A 12,293-nucleotide genomic window follows, 5' to 3' on the forward strand; every position below is an offset into this window, starting at 1 on the left:
GCCGAAAAACGGCCGCATTTGAAGAAAAGGAAAGTGCTGCTTCACCAAAACAATGCACCGTCTAACATGTCAGTGAAAACGATGGCAAAAATCCATGAATGAACACTATTCTCATACACAACAACGCGTGGGCACTGGATACTGAAATGATAGGCAGGAATACAGGAAATTTATAAATATTTGAGAATACGAAAAAGTATGGAATCGATGAAAATTACTGTTCGTTAAACGTTATATTATCAATATTGCGACGTTATTCTTGCCGGAGTGCTAAATCCATCATTCTTTTGATGATTGACGTCGCCATAAAGGAAACATATAATTGCATCAGTCACAAACGCTACAACTAATTCCAATATATTCGACAATAGCCGAGTAATCCCAATCCCGACCGCCAGACCGTTAAACGTCCAATTCAGCGACAATATCAACTGGCGCATATCAACTCCCAACAGTTTCTTGAACCGAATCCGTTCCATCAAAGGACCTCTCTCCCGGCCTACAATTACTCGGGTCCGCTCTAACTCAATCCGATGCCATCCGGAGCCACGCAGCAGTAATTCAAGATAATCTTACGGTTCGGGATTAATGCCATTGTTATTCGATTAAACGGCCACGGGGTCTGCGACAAAAACTTAATTATTAATTTGTAGGTCAATTGGATGGACCTACTCCGAGACAACGCGAGATAAAGAAAGGAAAATTACGATCATAAATTTTCTATATCTTTAAATTAACTTACGGATTACCTTGGTGGAGCGCGATGGAGATTGCCGGTGGTTCATTATATGGGTAAGTTGTTGGGAAACCGATACGAAAAAAAGAAAGATCGTTAAAGATGTTAAGTATTTACTTCTTCTATTTTTCTGTCTCTTTTCTGTATAGTTTGTAATTTGTACTTATTTAAACGGTTAATATTACACAGTGTTTATATTGCTGTTGAATCCGTTTTGTTTTAAATAATATTATTTCTCTATCCAAATGAAATAAAAGCCTATAGACCTATCTCACTACTGTCAGTAAAAACCCAAGAACTAAAAGCTAAAAACCTTCAGAATAGGTCTCAGTATCGGCGATCAACCTTTCAATCAACATTTCTTCCCAGCGAGCATTCTCTTAAGATCTGAGAGCATGAAATAGACGCTGGGGACCAGATCTGGAGAACACGGTGGATGAGGTAGCAACTGGAATTCATGGATTTTTGCTATCGTTTTCACTGATACGGTGCATTGTCTTGGTGAAGCAGCACTTTCTTTTTACTCATACAATTACGCTATGTAATAGTTGCTGTAGATGGTCCTTCCTTTTTCAAGATAGTCAATGAAAATTATTTCATGCGCATCTCAAAATACAGACGCCATAACCTTGCCAGTCGACTGTTGCTGTAGATGGTCCTTCCTTTTTCAAGATAGTCAATGAATATTAGTCAATGCGCATACTAACATACAGACGTCATAACCTTGCCAACCGATTGTTGCGTTGTACTCCCACGGTTTGGAGCGGGTTCATCGTGTGCAGTCCACTCGGATGACTGTCGATTGGACTTCGGAGTGAAATGATGGAGCCATGTGTCATCCATTTTTACATATCGACGCAAAAACCCGGGTCTATTACACTTGATCATCTTCAAATACTACTCCGAATCATCAAGTGTGCAGTGTCCGGAAACTCGGCATCAAGCCAAGTTTTTGCTTCAACTGTATTTTTCCCTTCAAAAAGCAATACTTTATCAACACGCAAAATTCCTTTTTATCCATTTTTTTCTCAATAACAAAAGTTGCTTCACTCAAAATGCTATAATTCACAAACTAATGATCCGACAGCTGTCAAATTTATACACGCATCTTTTGAAGATTAGGGCCAACTAAAAAACATATGGATTTAATTCTAGTAGCGCCATCTATGTGTCGGGCTGAGTACTTTTCAATTGACATGTTATGTGCTTGCGGTCAAGCTAAGAGTGGAAAAGTTCACAGAACTTGAACCGAATAAGGTATGGACAAAGTTCTTTTCTATAAAATTGACATAATGATATACATGAGTATTAATATATGAACAACAAGAGAGAACTTCATCCTCAACCAATAATTTATATAATTAAAAAAGGATTAAACAAATATATATATTTAAAAAATTTCCTGAAAATATTCCTCTATATATTTTGAAACCGATCGATATATTGACAACGTTAATATTGCATTTTCAATTTTACGCTCAATCGAATCGGATTTAGCAAAATAAAAACGGGAAAATGGCATGAATAATTTTCAGTTTTATTAAACACGGTTAGTCGGCAGCGCGAGGAATTTAGTTAAATATTAGTGTTGGTTCGCTGAGGTTCAAAGTCAGTTTTATCCAGTAAAATACGTTACTGTGATTGATCTTTTATTGGTGGTGAATTGCAGGGGTGGCGTTCGCGCTCCCCGTAAATAGATGGCACTCATTATTTTTTCGAATAATCACTGAACTTTCTCTAGGATTGTATAATATATAGTCTATTCAAAGTTTATTTATATATGCGTCTTCGAAATTTGTGAAATTATTATATTAACATTATAGTACATCTAATGAGTATATTATCGGAGGACTTAAAACTAAATTAAGAACAATGGTATAATATTTTGTAGGTTAGAGTATTTTTAAGTTGTATTATTGTTTAAATGTTAACTTACATCTAATTAACAACTATATATCAAAATAATGTATTTTACTTTCATTTGAGAGCATATTTACCTTTTTACGTTTACTTCTTGTTTCATTCGATGGTGTGTTAACTTGTCAAATCATCTTGATATCACTGTATTTTTTATTTCTTCTGCTACTATCTGTGTACACCATTCTTGATGAAATTAATCACTGAATTCTGCATAATGCATTTACCATATCTACAAAACAGTTAGTAGTTCATTCTCTCCTCAAACATTCTAATCTAATACTTATGTTTAATTAATCTTTCACGCCCAACAATTTCATTTTCTACAGTTATATTCTATTAATCATGTGCATACCTTTAGTTGTTTCCGCTCTCATCACTCTGTTTCAGAAATTTCCAGCATTATCACATATCCTGAAAGTTTCCTTTAGTGATTTTCACTTTCGTCGTCCCTGTCCAAGTTAACCACTAAACTGTTAATTTCCAATATGTCCAAAACATGTTCACAACCCACCATTTATCAATTAGGTCTAACCGAAGGTGTTATGGTCGACAATGCTTCCTTCCACATATCCAAACCATAAATTGTATATATAAATGGTGTGAGCATAGCTCATTAAAGGACGTCTAAGAGAACGTCCAGAAATTTGTTTAAGAGAATAGAGTTTAAAAAGAGATATGATAAAATTATGGACATGCGAAATCCACTTATGGAGGTGTTATACAAGAAATAATATAAATGCAATACAAAAAATAAAATAATCTAGTCTTAGGAAGTAGAGAAGGTGCACCTAGTTACTAAAGGATTGATTACTTACACCGAGACCTTCATATACTGGCCGTCATTCGGAAAATCAAGAGAATCACAAGCAGATATGAGTAGAGACTCCATTCTCATGTCAACATCGCAGTATTACCACTCTTGGATAATAATTCTCCAGAATAGTTCACACATTCAAAATAATCAATCCAAATCTTGTGTAGTGTAGTGTATGAGGCCCATTTAACACAAAACCGCTGTATTTAATATATTAGCATTATTACACAAGGCAATAAGATACGGCGATGGGTCTTATCGTCCTCCTATACGTACATTTAAGTTATTGTAAAGACAAATTGTAGGTTAGTGGTCAATTAAATAATATAAAAATTATATTTCAAATTATATTAAAATTATCCTAAAAATGGAAGAAAAGACAGACATTTGTTTAAAAGAATAGAGTTTATAACAGGCTATGATAAAATTCAAGAAGATTTATTGCTTCAACTTATATATCTATGTGAAACCTGGATATTTTAAAATGGAACATAGGAAAGACACTAATAAAAATAGCGTAAATACAACAAAAGTTGATGGAAAATGATAAAAGTTAGAATAACATTTCATTAGGTTCATTAGCCATAACAGTTTTTGCTAATTCATTAAAGAAATATTGTTCATTATGGTGGAAACAGTATTAGTTTTATTCCTGGAGCAGAGTTAATATTCCAAGTCCAAGTGCGAATACTACGGAGAAATTAACCACACCTGGATGAATACTGTTGGACCCACTGAAGAAGAAGAAATTGTGGAATCATAAGAAGTGTTATATAAAGTTAATATACATGATAATATATGAGGAGAGAATGAATATTAATTGTTTTGCAGATATAGCAAATGCATTAGTGTCAAAATAAGTTAGTAAATCTAATTTTATCGAGAAATATGTACACGGGTAGCGACAGAATAAAATAAGGAGAAACACGTCGACAAAAGTCATATAAAAATTACTTGACAACTATTGCGGATATTTCACTATGTCAATGTACATGCGGATATCCAAACCAAAGTTGAATTGTGGCAACATTGCGATGTCTTGCATAAATTTTGATGGCGTACATTGGTTGTTTTAATGAAAAACTATACAACCGATGCTTTTTTTCTAGACGCTTGATATAATATCTCAAGTACTACCGAAATGATGTACTTAACATTTGGAGTGAGCGTTCTCTATACATTCTTTTGTCGTGTAAAAACCATAAGAAAACTGTAAGTCAAACATATTTTTTTCGCCAAGTTATGGCTGTTCGAAAGAACGGGAAATACTTCTAAAGTTTTTTTGACATTTCCGATTTTCTAGAATAGTATAAGTCCAAATAACTTATAGTCTATTCAGAGCTTTTTGTACATACGTCACCAAGATGTTTAATGTATTGCCTGCCGCAATTTGTAAATTCGTTTCAGAATTAGACAAAATGTTCCTTCTCATTTTATTTTATTTAAAAAGAGATTATATAATGCTGGCTGATTAGTTCGAACGTGTAAACGAATGAGCCTGTCAAAGTCGTCCGGTTGTCAGGCGTATACAAAATTCTTGAAAGCAATAGTGATAATGGTTTATAACTCTAACCTATAAACTATTGTGGCTGTATAATTATCTGTAGTTTTTGGATGTACTATAATATTAAAATAAATTATCTTTAATAAGATTTTTGTTCAATTATTTTATTTAGACTATATATTCAAAGCATCAGTAAGCGTAAGTTATAGATTGATTGATTTTCCAAATTTGTGCTCCATACCAAGTGGATAACAACTACAATAGTCATCCAGTGAATCGAATTAGAGGAACTACCAAAAACAGACAGGAAGATCAAGTGGAGAACGGAGGAGAAAAACAAAAGATACGCCAACCGGAGCGTGATCAATGAACCGGGCCGAATTCCCCCGGCACAAACCCTCTCCGGACCCTTAATTAATTCCTTCCCCGGGAAAATGAACACCCGGAACCGGGCCGGCAGTAAATCTCAATCGGAAAATCATTTTTCTACCCGGGAAAACTAATGTATCGGCGCGGCGATCCGGCGACCGGCCGCGACTCCTCTGACAGACACGTTTTGTCGAAAGCATCGGCGGCCTAATTAGTTTTTCAAAAGCCATTTAGCGCTCCGGCTCCGGAGAGATTAGGTCGGACCGAACGCCCGCCATGTTTGCCTTTTCCGCTTTTTTCCATTAATCAGCCGCGAGTCGAACCGAACCCCGCTCGCATCGTTCGATCGCCGGCTACTAATCGTCGCTGGTCGGTCTTAAACCGGGATACGGTCCCCCGGGTGCCCGGCCGATCGGTTCTCGTTTGTTGCTTTTGATGTTTGGACACGCGATCGTTGTTTCTCGCCGTTCTTTTAGTCGTGTTTCGCGTTGTCTATTGATATGTTTGTATTTTAATTGGAGCGATATCGGCTGAAAATTCCCCAATCTGATTACACAACGTCGGAACCCGAGCAGATGGGAACGATTCTTAACGTTAAGCGACGCCCTGAACTCATATCTTCGATCCGTGGTGAGAAGTTGTTTCTAGTTTTCGAACATTGCGCTCTCGTAACGGACGTAAATTAACGACGTTGAATTAAATTACACTTGATATTTGTTTTGAAAACGCAAAAACAATATTGTAAACTCGGTTCAAAGTGAAATACATTCTAATCTAATACTTATGTTTAATTAATCTTTCACGCCCAACAATTTCGTTTTCTACAGTTATATTCTATTAGTTATATGCATACCTTTAGTTGTTTCCGCTCTCATCACTCTGTTTCAGAAATTTCCAGCATTATCACATATCCTGAAAGTTTCCTTTGGTGATTTTCACTTTCCGAGTCCCTGTCCAAGTTAACCACTAAACTGTTAATTTCCAATCTGTCTAAAACATGTTCACGATCCACCATTTATCAATTACTTCCTTTATAGGTCTAACCGAAGGTGTTATGGTCGATAATGCTTCCTTCCACATATCCAAACCATAAATTCTATATATAAAGGATGTGAGCATAGCTCATTAAAGGACGTCTAAGAGAAAGTCCAGAAATTTGTTTAAGAGAATAGAGTTTAAAAAGGGATATGATGAAATTATGGACATGCGAAATCCACTTATGGAGATGTTATTCAAGAAATAATATAAATGCAATACAAAGAATACAATAATGTAGTCTTAGGAAGTAGTGAAGGTGCGCCTAGATACTACAGGACTGATTACTAACACCGGGACCTTCATATACTGACCGTCACTCAGACAATCAAGAGAATCACAAGCAGATATTGCTTTTGATGTTTGGACACGCGATCGTTGTTTCTCGCTCTTCTTTTAGTCGTGTTTCGCGTTGTCGATTGATATGTTTGTATTTTAATTGAAGCCATATCGGCTGAAAATTCCCCAATATAATTACACAACGTCGGAACCCGAGCAGATGGGAACGATTCTTAACGTTAAGTGACGCCCTGAACTCATATCTTCGATCCGTGGTGAGAAGTTGTTTCTAGTTTTCGAACATTGCGCTCTCGTAACGGACGTAAATTAACGACGTTGCATTAAATTACACTTAATATTTGTTTTGAAAACGCAAAAACAATATTGTAAACTCGGTTCAAAGTGAAATACATTCTAATCTAATACTTATGTTTAATTAATCTTTCACGCCCAACAATTTCATTTTCTACAGTTATATTCTATTAGTTATATGCATACCTTTAGTTGTTTCCGTTCTCATCACTCTGTTTCAGAAATTTCCAGCATTATCACATATCCTGAAAGTTTCCTTTAGTGATTTTCACTTTCCGAGTCCCTGTCCAAGTCAACCACTAAACTGTTAATTTCCAATCTGTCTAAAACATGTTCACGATCCACCATTTATCAATTACTTCCTTTATAGGTCTAACCGAATGTGTTATGGTCGACAATGCTTCCTTCCACATATCCAAGCCATAAATTCTATATATAAATGGTGTGAGCATAGCTCATTAAAGGACGTCTAAGAGAATGTCCAGAAATTTGTTTAAGAGAAAAGAGTTTAAAAAGGGATACGATAAAATGATGGACATGCGAAATCCACTTATGGAGATGACAACCGTGGAAAAATTATAACAAATGCACTCGAATATGCGTATTTTTTATCGAACAAAGCTGACAACAAAACAAATAGAGCAAATTATAGACGATTGCTACATTTACCCGATGAAAATCATAGGTATAAATGCAAAAAATAGCACAGTATAAATATCCTGATGTATCATCAATGTCGATTTCGGTTCCATGTATTGGCAGTGATACATTGCCAATTTGTCTAAATTCAGGTATAAAAAATGCCTTAAGACCTCCGTCCATAACTGTGAACAATGAAAGCGATTTCGTCATGGACGGAGTATTTGATTTATTAAGGATCGTTTGTTGGATTTTTTTAAATTAATTTCTTAGAACTTCGATAATCTGCCCGTGGGGAATAAGTATTATTATGTGGTTTCCGTTATATAATATAAATATCTTGATATATAGAAGATCGCTTCAGTTAGTGATCTGATGTACAACTTATAATCTAAATCTTACTCTAGGTACTATTCTAACATATTCTAGAGATTATTGAATCTCACTCTAGGTGTCTATTAATCAGTTCGTATGAAAATTTGCGTTTGAGCCTATGCACTGCACTGTCATCGGGCTCATTTAACTGTTTGGCGAGTTTTATGTTAGTTATGGGTCATAAGGGGATATTGCGCAGAATGACTTTGTTGGACACGTAATATGGGGCATCGATGATAACTCGCAACATTTTATTCTGGAACCTCTGGAGGACATCCATGTTAGATTTTCTAATAATACCCCACAGTTCAATATCATAGGTCCAAATGGGCCAAGTATTGCTTATACGCCCTGCCCTATCAGCCAATACGTTTAGTTTAGATTAAGCCCAAGCTGTTCGCGTTTTTTCACTACATGTTTTCCCATGTCAAACTTCGCAATGCATCAAAAGGCATTCCCAGATATTTAAGGTTGTCTGGTTGCGGAATTCCATGATTATCAATTTTACTGATGGATATGTTCTTCTACAAAGGGTGAATATCACATGGGTAGATGTTGTCGCGTTTGCTTTGATACGATTCGTTTTCAACCACAATTCGACTTTGTTAAGATGAAGTTGGAAGTTTCTTTTTGCTGATACTGGATACTCGTGTGATGATAAAACCGCTGTATCGTCACCATATGTTGCAACAATAGTATTTCTTGAGGTCGATAGGTCAGCTGCATACGATCAATATAACAATGGAGATGATCAAGCGTAATAAACCCGAGTTTTTCCGTCCATATGTGACAGCGGATGAAACATGGCTCCATCAGTTCACTCCGAAATCTGTCGTCTGGCAAGGTTATGGGGTCTGTATTTTGGGATGCGCATGGAATAATTTTCATTGACTACCTTAAGCAAAAGGAAGGACCATCTACAACGATTATTATATAACGTTATTGGACCGTTTGAAGGACGAAATCGCCAAAAAACGGCCGCATTTGAAGAAAAAGAAAGTGCTGCTTCACCAAGACAATGCACCGTGTCAAAAATCCATTAATTGGGTTTATAATTGCTTCCTCATCCACCGTGTTCTCCAGATCTGGCCCCCAGTGACTATTTCCTGTTCTCAGATCTCAAAAGAATGCTCGCTAGGAAGAAATGTTCGTCGAATGAACAGGTTATCGCTGAAACTGAGGTCTATTTTGAAGCAAAGTACAAATCGTACTACAAAAATGGCATCGAAAAGTTGGAGGGTTGCTATAATCAGTGTATCACCATTGAAGGGGATTATGTTGATTAAAAAACTAATTTTGTCAAAAAAATGTGTTTTACTATGATAGGCCGCAGACTTTTCAATTGACCTCTTACAAGAAGGGAGTATAATACGTTTTAAAAGTAAATTATATGCTTGCGGTTCATTTTAAAGTGTTTTTAAAGGTTAAAACCTTTTTAAACTATGTGTACTTTTCGTATGAGATATTTCATTTCATCAAACCCGCCCTTCAGTTATATATCGTCAATTAACTAACCCAAACAAACTACACGGACGTCCCGAGGATTAAACATTGATCCTGAAAAGTATCCGGCCCATTATCGGAGAGAAGGCGGGGGAGAAAAATTAATCCCCCGATAGTTTTCGATGACCGGTATCGATAATGACCCATCCGAGGGGTGAACCCTCTGATGTTTGCTCTTGAATAATCCGCCCGGTCTCGTACGTCACGGAAGCTGGAAGAATATCAATCCGCTGTCTAGGGTTACGTTCACGATTAAATTCCGGTCCTATTTGTTTTAGTTGGGTGGTCGGTCGGCCCATTAAGCTGCAGTATCGGGTTTCGGAGTCGCCACGGCCAGATTAAAGGTTGAGGCTACATGTTTGCACAAAAACATGTATGATGATGCCGGTAAAAAGAGAATACCGTACGGCAAAAACGATTTTCTTGTATGAAGTATCCGAGCTCTGTATTTTTTTAGGTTCGTCCATGGCATTCTTTGATAACTTAAAGTTTCGTTTCCTTTCAGTTTTTTGGACTGATCGAGTTCATCCAAGCCGAAGGTGCTATTAACCGTTCCTGTCTCCATCATGAAAAATAATATATCCACAATGAATTATTAATAAATGTTATGACTAGCGTTGGGATTTATTGACTGAAAACAGTCGAAACAGTCGATAGTCGCAAAACAGTCGAAACAGTCAAAAATGATGTCAGACGAAGATGTACGAACCCTTTAATGTATAAATCATAAAAGAGGGAAGGACGGAGATACTTGCTTGAAGCAGTTAATTTTATATTTGCTTATATTTTCCAACGGAAGTATATAGCGAGAGTGAGATGTACATATCCCTCCACGTACTAACTTTATAAAAGATTAGGAAAAAAATTTATTGAGTACTACTAACATGCAATTAATAATTTCATTTTGAACGAAGTAGAATTACTTTTATATTTGAATGTTCTATGGTTCAGTAAAATGGAATGGAATTTTTCTATGGTATGGAATAATACCCCACAAATGTTTTATCGTATTTCAATATGTTGATTGCTATTTTCAGATAACATACTATTATAAATATAAACAATACAATAGATCTTAAACAAAACCTGTACCTAATCATAGAAAAAGAAACTAATTCAAGGCATAATTTAAAATGATCGCACAATAACTACTATAGCTTTTTTAAATAAATTAAATACTTTATTTATTATTGAACAGAAATATTTTTTAACAGAAATCGAGAGAGTAGTCGAAATATTACCTATTCTTATTACCTATTACATTAACAATCTTGAAAAATATCGTTCCAAAATGCTGCTATATTAATATACAATATATTCTTATTTACAAGCAAACTACCAACAAATCATAATATCATATATCATAATATATATAATCTATGTAAGCATAAATTGGTACATTTTTGTCAAGGTCACAGATAGGAGGACAGAGCCAAAACATTAAAAATCAGTTGAATGAAACTAGTAGAACCAAAAATAGCAACGATAGTAAATAGTAGCAATATCAGTCGGACCGAAAATAGCGATTGAAAACACTCGACTGAAAGTCACTAGTGTAAAGTAGTGAAATCAGTCGATAGTAAAAAGTAGTCAATTACTAAACAGTCGATAGTCGATTTCAGTTGATAGTTACCAACACTAGTTATGACTAAGAAAACTTAATAAAATGTTATTTTAATAAACTTTTACTTTTTTCTTCCATCAACTCTTGTTGTCTTGGCACTATTTTACTTATCATCCTATCCTGACCATTGGGTATATTGGTCCTCCCCATGTCTCACCAAAATACATAAATTAAAATAGTAACTCTTCATTGATTTTGTTACATACATTTAAAAATTGTATTGCTTTAAAATATTCGTGGGTTATCTTTAAACCATTTAAATCATATATTACTCAAAGGTGTTTGAAGGGATGTCCTATATTTCTCAGAACTCAAAACCTTCTATGGATAATTTTCAGGCTGAACAGTTTCATCTGAAATAATTAATAATTGTATTAAGTTATGTTTATGTTGAAGAAGGTACTCACTGTTTTAATACATTTCGTATATATGATCTCTGAGAGCTAACGTCAAGCTGATCTTGATTCGTCACCCTCTTCGTATGAGATTTATTTTCAGTTCCGTGGCCATGCCCATACTAATATTCACTGCAGCTGCAACACACTAAGAAATATCTTAATAACTTAATATCTAACAGTAAATATGTTTACCTCTATAACGCATTTTACTGGCAAAAGGGGGCCTCCATTATCTGGTTCCTAATCGAAGTACTAGTAATAATACAGTACAGAGTAATAATAAACATCTATGATGATATCGGTAAGATGTAAGTAAGTAAGACGTCCATGGCATTCTTTGATAACTTAGAGTTTCCTTTTTGTCAACTAGGGTATATCTGGACTGGACCTACTGTTTAACATGAACTCTGAACCACGGCCCTCGGCATTAAGCCTGCCGACTGACGAATGACCAACTTGAAGATCGTCCCAGAAGATAGAAGATATTACACTCTTGTCTAAAGAGAATCACAAACATAAATATTAGACCCATAGACATAGTCGACAAGAAGGACAGGAGTATCGCTGATTAATATTGGGCAAGCTACATATTGTAATAATGAAGAAGCAATAACCAAAACGAAACATACGTAACTTCATACTCAAAATACAATATCAAGAGAATGACGATATTTCTATTAGGAAAAATATCTTAGTAGGCCGTAAACTTGTAACCAGTTTATTTCCACCTTATCGCACCTCCATGAAACCCCAGTGTCGAATTATTCCCAACAAAACGCATACGT

General features: G+C 35.5%; 1 long non-coding RNA gene across 1 annotated transcript; it reads right to left on the reverse strand.

Annotated features, from left to right (window-relative positions):
* Positions 1-10,710: 10,710 nt before the first annotated feature.
* On the reverse strand, positions 10,711-12,287 carry LOC143201955 (uncharacterized). Its single transcript, XR_013007056.1, has 3 exons — positions 11,701-12,287; positions 11,518-11,653; positions 10,711-11,463 (listed from the first exon to the last, which is right to left on the reverse strand). It is a non-coding gene; the product is annotated as an uncharacterized LOC143201955 (long non-coding RNA).
* Between the last annotated feature and the right edge of the window lie 6 nt (positions 12,288-12,293).

The sequence above is a fragment of the Rhynchophorus ferrugineus genome, unplaced genomic scaffold (assembly GCF_030347505.1).
Source record: "Rhynchophorus ferrugineus isolate W39M unplaced genomic scaffold, kcgeb_rfMv2 rfM9, whole genome shotgun sequence".
Taxonomy (NCBI): domain Eukaryota; kingdom Metazoa; phylum Arthropoda; class Insecta; order Coleoptera; family Curculionidae; genus Rhynchophorus; species Rhynchophorus ferrugineus.